Raw genomic sequence first — 9,418 nt, 5'->3', positions numbered from 1 at the left:
TATAAATCTACGGAAAATTGCAAGTTCACATTAGAAACTTGCCATGTCTTGGCAGATTCGGCATCCTGGAACACCTGTACCTCCCCTCTGCTACAGAAATGATCCACTTTTGGGACACAATTACACTGCTGTGCCCTACAGTTCCTCCAAATGGGGGGGGGGGCAGAGATGTGATAGAAATTCTCTCCGACAGACATGAATTTTTGTGACCTCTCTCTCTCCAGTCTTTGGAAAATTGGTTTGTAATTGGGCACCTCAGTTCCGCACCTCTTGTTGGACTGTGAGGGTCAGGCCAGAGTGAGAACCAGTCCTGGGGGGTTTATGCCTATAACAGACTGTCAGAAGTGGGGAAGCAAGGCAGGGATGGGGAAACTGGTTTGTTTGAAGCCAGACACAAAGTTAGGAAAACAGTACAACTCCCTGCTCTCTCTCTACCCTATCAGTGAGACCACGGGGCTTATTTGAGGTCACCACCTGTCAAATCCCCCTTGCTTTGCTCAAATGTGTCACCTCACTGACTTCATGCCTTGGTGACTGTCCATGCCTTCACACTTTTTAATTATGATGCTGTAATTCCCCTATTGAACACTGCAAGCTCCTGTGCTTTCCCCTAATTACTGCTTATTCTGATAATACTTTATCATATGCTAATGTAGTCTCCACCAGAGACTGATACTGAAAGACTATCTACACAGAGATCTGTTTTCTGGGAGTTTGACTTCTGCTCTTTGCAGACAGATTTATTTTCTTCTGCCTTCCTTACTTTTAACTCTCATTGTGGATGGTTTATTGAAAACACCTTTTTTTTTTTTTGCAGGGCATTGAAGGGCAAATCAGGAATGAAAATGTGCAGGAAGGAAATGTGCCTGTCACTTTGACAAAGAAGTAATTCATTACCTGTTCTTACAGTAATTAAATCACAGTGATATCCCTAACATGACAGTTATGTGCTTAACACAGTATTAAATGTGTTTTGTGTGTATCACCCTGTATGTTACAGACACTCCTGTACACTACAGGCATCCTTCTATCTGTATTTATTGTGTACATCAGATATTTGCATATTAGCTATACAATTAAAATATCCATATAAGAAATGTTATTTGAGTGTGTTAACCCAAAATAAATCTAATCTTTCTCCATTGTCAGTTGAGCAAAGCAGGTCACTTTACAGGAATTATAATGGTAGACTGGCTGTTTTTTTTTTCCCAGATTATTCAGTCATTTTAGCTGTAACAAGATAATAAAAGAAATCATTTGCCATTGGAAAAGTATCTCCGTTGTATACAGAGTTTGGCTCTTACTGAAGTTCTTTCCTGATTCAACTCCTTAGAATAAATTAGAATAAATTCCTTAGAATAGTAGTTTTTGTTTTGGGAGGCACACTCAAATTAAAAGAGTAAAAGAAAATTGTTGATTTTTAGACCTCCCAGGCTTTCTACTTGTGCACCCAGGACTGGAGTGGTCCAGACTTCTCAGGTGCCAAGCTAAGGATTTTTATGATGTTTTGGTTTTTCTACCCGTATTCTACAGTGCTCGTCCAAAACTCTTTTTGTTTTCTTTGTAAGCGATTTTTTTCAGCTTCACAATCCCATTAGTCTGCATGAAATACCCTTTTCCTTCACACAGAGAGCTTTGTGGAAGTCCTCATAGCAGCCTCTTACCTCCTGTATCAGCCACTCTACTCTGCAGGCAAGCAGCCCTGTAGTGCTCTCTGAATACCAGTCCCAGCATGCCCAGTGTACTTATGGCCACAGGTTGCAGTGGCTGGCTTGCATAATTGTGCCTCTCTAGTGCCACTTTATATCTTCATTTTCAAGCCTATAGTGCAGTAAATTGGTTCCCAACAGGCTGTGAATAAAACACTATTTTTTTGGACGCTACATTTGTTTTTATGATAAAAACCCATTATGTGTGAGAATGCATAAAGCTGGTAACACAGTTATGGTTCCTGGACTCCATCTGGGGGGAGGGATGAGTGTGACCATTTTCCAGCATTAATGACTCCCAAAATATCATCTGTGAAAATGCTTTTGTCCCAGCCATGAAACTTTACTGAAAATTGGAGCTATGTACTAGACTCTTCCAGGATTTCAAAGACTTTTCGATTAGCTAATTAACATGTAGCCAACATCTAAGTAGCATTCTGAAATTCTACACAGTTTTTTTTCCTTGCTTGTTCCTCTTGTCATATCCTGTCCTAATCATGGTGCAAATCACAGGGATAATGAGTTTAGAGTGACTTGCTCAGCTGGTGTTCAGATTACCTCCTTCGGTTTCACAGGAGTGGCAGCACAGAGCATGAGCTGAGCTTTGCATCAGTTCACAGAATTGTAGAATCACAGGATGGTTTGGGTTGGAAGGGACCTTAAAGATAATCTGGTTCCAATCTCTCTGTCATGAGCAGGGACACCTTCCACCAGACAAGATTGCTCTAAGCCCCACCCAGTCTGGCCTTGAACACTTCCAGGGATAGAGCAGCTTCTCTGGGAAACCTGTTCCAGTGCCTCACAACCCTTGTAGTAAAGAATTTTTTCCTAATATTTAATCTAAACATATCCTCCTTCAGTTCAAGGCCCCTGGACTTCTGCTGGTGAACAGAATTTAGCTGATAACAAAACCTGGAATATAAATGCCTGGAAACAGGAGAGCCAAATAAGTGAACAAAAACTGTTGTTTGCCTTTCTGACTGTGTCCACAAATTCTAGATGACCTTAGGAGAATAATATCCATGGAATCTAAAACTGAAAACTCATTACTAGTAAGAAAGGCTTTAGAGAACAGAGTTTTATTACATTTGCAGAAGTTAATGCTTCTTCAATTCTCTCTCCTTTGACCCGTTCCAGCATTATGAGATTAAATATATTCTGTATAGAAGAATTCTGATTCAAGAGTCATCAGAAGCAAATAACATTTGCAGAAGGACTTGCTAGTACAGATTTTTATTCAAGAGCTTTATTAAACCCACCTAAAACACTGATTTAACTGACCTAATAGAGTAAAGGATCAACAAGGTGAAGATTTGAGAGTAGGCCAGCTGACTAAACCTGGATTTGGTCATTTATGTCAATCCTCCCCAGATGTATTCAAACTAAAGCTACTTTAATATGTGACACACAATTTTTTCTGGCATCTGGAAGACCAGAGCCAAAACTTACCCTTGCAACTTTTTATTAAATTCAGTGAGAAGTGTTTGGATGCTTTCTTGGCTATTTTAATTTTCAGCGTATATCTCAGCCTATTGCGAGGAAAGTGCAAGAATCCTCTGAGCATGTAATTAAATAAGGAATCCCAGGTTGCTGCTATTCTTCAATTTACTGAAATTTAGACAGCTCAACAGAAAATAAGTATCTTTTATACTCTACTGTTTTTGTCCCTTTTGTAATACAGAATCAACTAATCAGGTGATCCAAATACCCAATGTTAGTAAGAAGATGTTCTCCAAATACTGAATTAAGTACTTCTACATTTCTGTTTAACCTTCAGTTTTTCTATGACCAAATGTTGCTTTTTTTCTTCACTCATTTTATGATTTTATTTCCATGTAGAATTATAGAATCACAGAATTGTTTGGGTTGGATGGAACCTTAAAGGCTGTCCAGTTCCAACCCCCTGCCATGGGCAGGGACACCTTCCACTAGACCAGGTTGATCCAAGTCCTATCCAGCCTAGCCTTAAACACTTCCAGGGATGGTCTTCCAAAATTTCTCTGTACAACCTATTCCAGTGCTTACTTTTTTTTCAAGACAGATCTGTAGAAGTTTATGTAGAAAAATTTTAATGAGGAATTAGAAAGTGTATTGTTTGATACAGGATATCCATCAAGACTTCTGTTCCAATGTCCCTGTAAAATGTCTTAACTTTCCTGTACATAGTTTTGCAGTAATTTCTCTCCTTACCTTTAATAATACTTGTTTATGTTGTTTCCTTTACTCTGTAGGTTATTATTTGGAAAATGCTTTGAAACTGAAAAAAAACACCAGCATTGCTATTATTAAATGTGCTTGGCTCCTCAGGTGCTGATACATGCAATGTATGATAGAGAGAACATAGAGCAATTTCAAATCTCTTTGTAGTTTGAGGTCTATCTTTATTTTTATTTTTTTTTTTTTCTTATCATGTTCAAGCAAACACGAAGTCAGGCATAAAAACTGGTTCTGAAAATGCTTCCACTTCAGATGTACACAGCCAACAAGGCAGTTTCAAATATGACCAAAAGCTTCCAGACTTGAAATAAAGATTGTTTTTTCTATTTCCTCCAGCAAAAGGACCAACTTAAGGCAAACCAACAAAAAATCCCAAAACTGCAGTCAGTCAAAGCTAATTCTGAAACTATCCTTGAGGCTACTTCTGTTTTGCAAAAGAACTTCCTTCTCAAATGAAAGAGTTTGCTGGATGCACAGACATGGCTTTGGTGCTATTGCACAGAGCAGAGGGAAAGCAATACCATGATATTTTGGGACCATTGATAAGAGAGTTCACAGGAAAAGGGAAATGAGAGTAAAATTACTCTGGTAAACTAATAATGTGCTTTAGTAATATAAATGTGCTTAGGAGCTTAGGACACTGGTAGAGGGTCTTCTCAATTAAATCACAGGTGTTTTAAATATCAATTTATCAAAATTAAATGTTGTGTGAAAAGCACCACTAATATGACCCAGTTAGAGTTTGCTGCAGGTTGATGTCAATCAGGAGAGTTCAGGAGAGAGCTTTCCTGACGGCTGAAATTAAGGAGTGACATTTGGATTACTCCTGAGCCTCTGTCACTGCCTGCTCCGTGGAGCCCAGCGAGCAGAGGTGGGACATCTGACACTTCCAAACCAGGTGAGGGAAAAGTCTCTGCAGCTGTCATGGAATGGAGAGGAGTGGAGCTTCTTCTGCAGAGCTCCTTGGGTTGTTGTGCACCTCTGATTAACACTGGTCTGTGCTTGCCATGGTCCCATGTGAGCCTCAGTAAGAAAGGCTGTTTCTCAGTACCTCTCCACAGAGGTGATATAACATCAGTTTGCTGTCTGAAATAGCTGTTCCCACTGCTCTAGAGCAGTGCTATACAGCTTCCTTCTACCTTTTCAATTAACCTCAATGAGTCCCGCACGTCCCAGGTGACAGTGCACACTCCAGTGTGGGGCCAGACCCCATTACTTTTCCTCAAGCACTAGACTTTAAATGCTCCCTTCTTTCCCACAATATAAAGTTCAGCTCAGCAATAGTAAAGATCCCTAAGTGACAGAATGCAGTTCATCTGTCCACATAAGACAGTCGCCTGGTATAAATTGGTGTCTTTCCACATAATGGGAAAAAACAGACTTATATGAACTGAGAAATGGGCTCATGACCTAGAAAATTATAAAATAAGAACTAGATAAGGAGTAATTCATAGGAGATACGTAGGAATGCTGTCAATCTGTTCCCTCAGGTGTGTCCTCTGAGGGTGAGAAGGAGTGCCCACACCCCAGGTTGAACAAAATGATCTCACCCCAAGCTGATATCATGTATATTCAGGTATATGGTGTATTTTAACAGCAATACCTCAAGTAGCCTGCTCATACAGAAAAAAAAAGGCAAGTATTCCCAGAAAAAGCTAGGATTAATGTCTCATACATCAAGATTTAGAAATGTAGCCCCTTAGTAGAATAGTAGCTCTGAGTTAACTCTCTAGTGAATATTGAAAGCGAATATTTCTATAGTGCTGTATCTCTGTCCTAAGATGTGGCTCGCCCTCTACAAGCCTGTTTTTATCCCTATTGTCTGTTTTTTCCCTGTTGACCACAGAAAGAGCTCGGGACAGCTGCTCCCAACTGCTGCATCTCACTTAACTCCCTGAAATGAAGTCAGGTAAATCTGGGGCTCCAGTAGCTGGGGCAGGATTGGACTGAAATACCTCATCTTTGGCCCCTGCATCTAGGATTTTAGATCAGAGCTGAGATTTCTCTCCTTTTTTTTTAAGACAATCATTATTTTAGGAACCTCTTATTGTGACTTTGACTTACATGCATGTTAAGGAGTTTTGTGTACCCTTTCTTGATGCCTAGCATGCAAAAGCAAAAGCTTAGGAAGGATTAGTAGAAGGTTCCTGTCAGAGTGAAAAAATTTAGTCATAGAACAAGAGATAAAAATGTCTAATTATTTCTAACTTAGAATCTGATATGTCCATAAAGAGGATTTTATGATAAGATGTGCTATTTAAGGCCTCACTGACCCAGGAGGTCTCTTCTTGTAGTGTTGGTGGTTCTGCTTTGTTGGGGAAAGATGGGATTTTCAAACAGAAGTACAATATTTAAATCACTGTCAAAACTATACAAAACACTATAAGCATAGTGGATCATCTTGGTAAAAAGTCTAAAGAGCTCAGAGTTTTAGAAATACTCAGGCTGAAGGGGACAGCTTGTCCTTAAATTGAACTAGGCTCTTCCTCAGTGAAAAGAATGAATTTATTCTCATGCAAAAATGTCTGTGGCACAGAACTGGTGATTTAATTTTACATGCAGTAGAGCAAAGAACACAAATAAAAAATGTCTGTTAGAAAGCAGTCCATTATGCTGATACACTATCTGTACACATTCATCTTCCTCTTTATTCATCATAATTTGTAAAGAAGTATTATTGCTTGCCATCCAGTAGTGCTCATCTCATATTTATCCACAATGTTAAGCAGATGGCTGTGAGTGTAATTAAAGAGAGAGGGGAAAAAAGCATTGTTCTTTATTGATAAAAGATGCAGAATGAGACAAAATTATTTTTTCAGTTTGTGTGCTGGTATTTTGTGACATTTACATGTAAGAATAAAGGGTCATATAACAGGTCTTAAAAATATACAAATTTAATTCTCTCAGTACTAGAGACACAGGGAATTTGTTTTTCCCCTGCTTTTCAGAGAGAAAGAAATTCCAGAATTTGGTCCAATCTTCTGTGTTTGCAATAATGTCAGGAGGAGTTTTATATTTCAAAATTTACAAAAGTGGCTTTCAGTTGTGCAAGTTTGTTTGTAAGTGTCTACTTTAAAGCACTGTTGTAATTATGAGGTATTTGCTTATTTTGCCTCTCACCATAGTCCCCCAGTGCATGATTTCAAGACCAACAGAGAAGGTCTTTGCATTGGGTTGCTCAGGGTCTCTTCAGAGGCAGAGCGGTAAAAGGTTAGATACGTGAAAGACAAGACAAATGTCTTTTAGGCTCCGTGTAAGTGCCACATCAAAGAGGCATATGTACAAACATGCCACTGTTACTTTACTCTCTTCAGTACGTGCCCAGGCCAGCACAGAATCACAGAACAATTTGGGTTGGAAGGCACCTTTAAAGGCCATCTACTGCTACTCCCCTGTCATGAACAGGGACATTTTCAACTAGATTGAGTAGCTCCAAGTCCCATCCAACCTGGCCTTGAACACTTTCAGCAATCAGGCAGCCACCACCTCTCTGGGCAGGTCGTAGTTTGCACCTTCAGGAAAACTGTGATTCCACTTCTAGTCTCTCGAAATTTCCTATTGTGCTGAGTGTAGGGCTTTTGGATCTCTCTCCTATCCTCTGTGGGAAACAGGACCTCCCTGGCTCAGAGTAATCCCTTTTTCTTTTATTCCCCTCAAGGATCACAACCTTCACTTGCACCGTGGTCTTGCCCAGCCCAAGCAACTTATTAGAGAAAGAAAGGACCACCACCAGCCAGATGAAGAAGAAAAGGAAGGAAGAAATGTTTATCTTAAAAGCATCCCCTCTGCTCCCCTGGTGATCCCAAGGGTGAGGTGCTTCAGCAGAAGGCTGTGTTTCACAGTGGACATGTACCTATTGTGGAAATCATAAATCAGAAATTATTTCTATCATTCTATCTGGACATTTTACTTCAAGCCTCAAATCCCGCTCTGAGCAGAGGCACATGAGGGGTGCAGAGGGGGCAGGCAGAGCGGTGCAGTGTTGCAGCTGGATTAGCACTGATGTTGCCTCAGCAGGACTCGTTCCATGTTGCCCCTGAGACTGGCTGGTCTGCAGCTGTGATATCCTGTGCAGTGCTGTCAGACAGCAGCCACGTGCTGTGGATTGTGCTTCCATCAGCCATGAGACACTCCTTTGGAAATAGCTAAGGGGTTGATCCATTTCCCTGCAGAACACGATAATTCAATCCTATTATTATGGTCATACATATTACAGTAAGGCCTGAAGATCTCAGCCAAGATCAGAGCTGAAAACTTTTACAGCAAGAGGCAGTGCCAATGCTCTTAGAAGATGCTGCTTTGGTATCAGTTTCACTGCTGTGCTTGCAGTAAATGCAGGTTCACATCTATGTGCAAGCTTGGAGGCTTGAATTCTACATTTAGGTCTTGGTCACAGCAGTGGTTCGGGATTATACCAGTACTACCTCCAGCTTCTAATAAATTTTTAATAGATTCATAGATTTTGGAGCCAGGAAGAAACCATTGTACCTTCTAGTCTGACCTCCTGCATCCTACACACTCAGGCCATAAAATTCACCTGGTTACTCTTCTGTTGAGCACTGAAGAATATAACCTAGAAATGGCTTTGTTCTTCAACTGAAGGACAATTTGCCTCTTCCTCTGGAAATTTGCTTCAGTGGCTAAGAATCCTCACTATTGCAAGTTCGTACCTTATTTCTGAGACCTGTGGGTGTGGAGAACCTTCTACCACTTTTTGCTCTAAAGATTTTCTCTGCTGGATTAGACAGGCCTTTGCTAACTGGCATTTTCAGATTCATCTGCAAGTCCCTTCACTATTTGTTTTTCGATAAACTGAGCAGATAACAGAAGAAAAAGATACCACTGCATCTTGTTTTACTGACTCCTGGTGATCATTTTCTGCACTCACTGCAGTTGTCATTACTTTTGATTTGACTCAATGACCTGAGACTCAATGTTCTGAATTTTTTCTACTTCTATGAACTGGAAGCACTCCAACTCCTGCCCAGTATTATCATTACTAATACTGTACACTACCATAGTTACTAATCTCTGAACATTTTCTTCCTAGGAGAAGCCAGCCATAAGGTGCATAATCTGAGTTAAGTGTGGACTTTTCCCATTATTTTCAGCATGATTTAAAGTGTTTCTAAGACTCAGGCAAAAACTCCCAGTCAAAAGTTAGCAACGTGAGTGGTGACTGGCCATTTCCATTACCTTAAAATTGTTTGTCAGAAAGAGACATCTCTGCCCCTTAGGGAATAAAATGAGATCAGAGCATACTAACAGTTATTCTGAGCTATCCAGCTCTGTATCCTGCCCTTGAAGCAGTCAACTCCGGATGCAGAAGAAAAGAATACAAAAGACCATTCTTCACTTGCCCTCTCAGTTCCCACAGTCAGTGGTACATTGGTTTTCTGGGATGGAGATTCAACCATCATATTTAATCTACTTGGTTGGCCTCCTATACACATTTGCCTCTTTTAAACCCAATCCTACCCTGCAGCACAGAA

This window comes from Lepidothrix coronata, unplaced genomic scaffold (genome assembly GCF_001604755.1).
Source record: "Lepidothrix coronata isolate B3197 unplaced genomic scaffold, Lepidothrix_coronata-1.0 Scaffold252, whole genome shotgun sequence".
Classification (NCBI taxonomy): domain Eukaryota; kingdom Metazoa; phylum Chordata; class Aves; order Passeriformes; family Pipridae; genus Lepidothrix; species Lepidothrix coronata.
The sequence above is the reverse complement of the archived record's forward strand: the minus strand, read 5'-3'. Positions refer to the sequence as shown.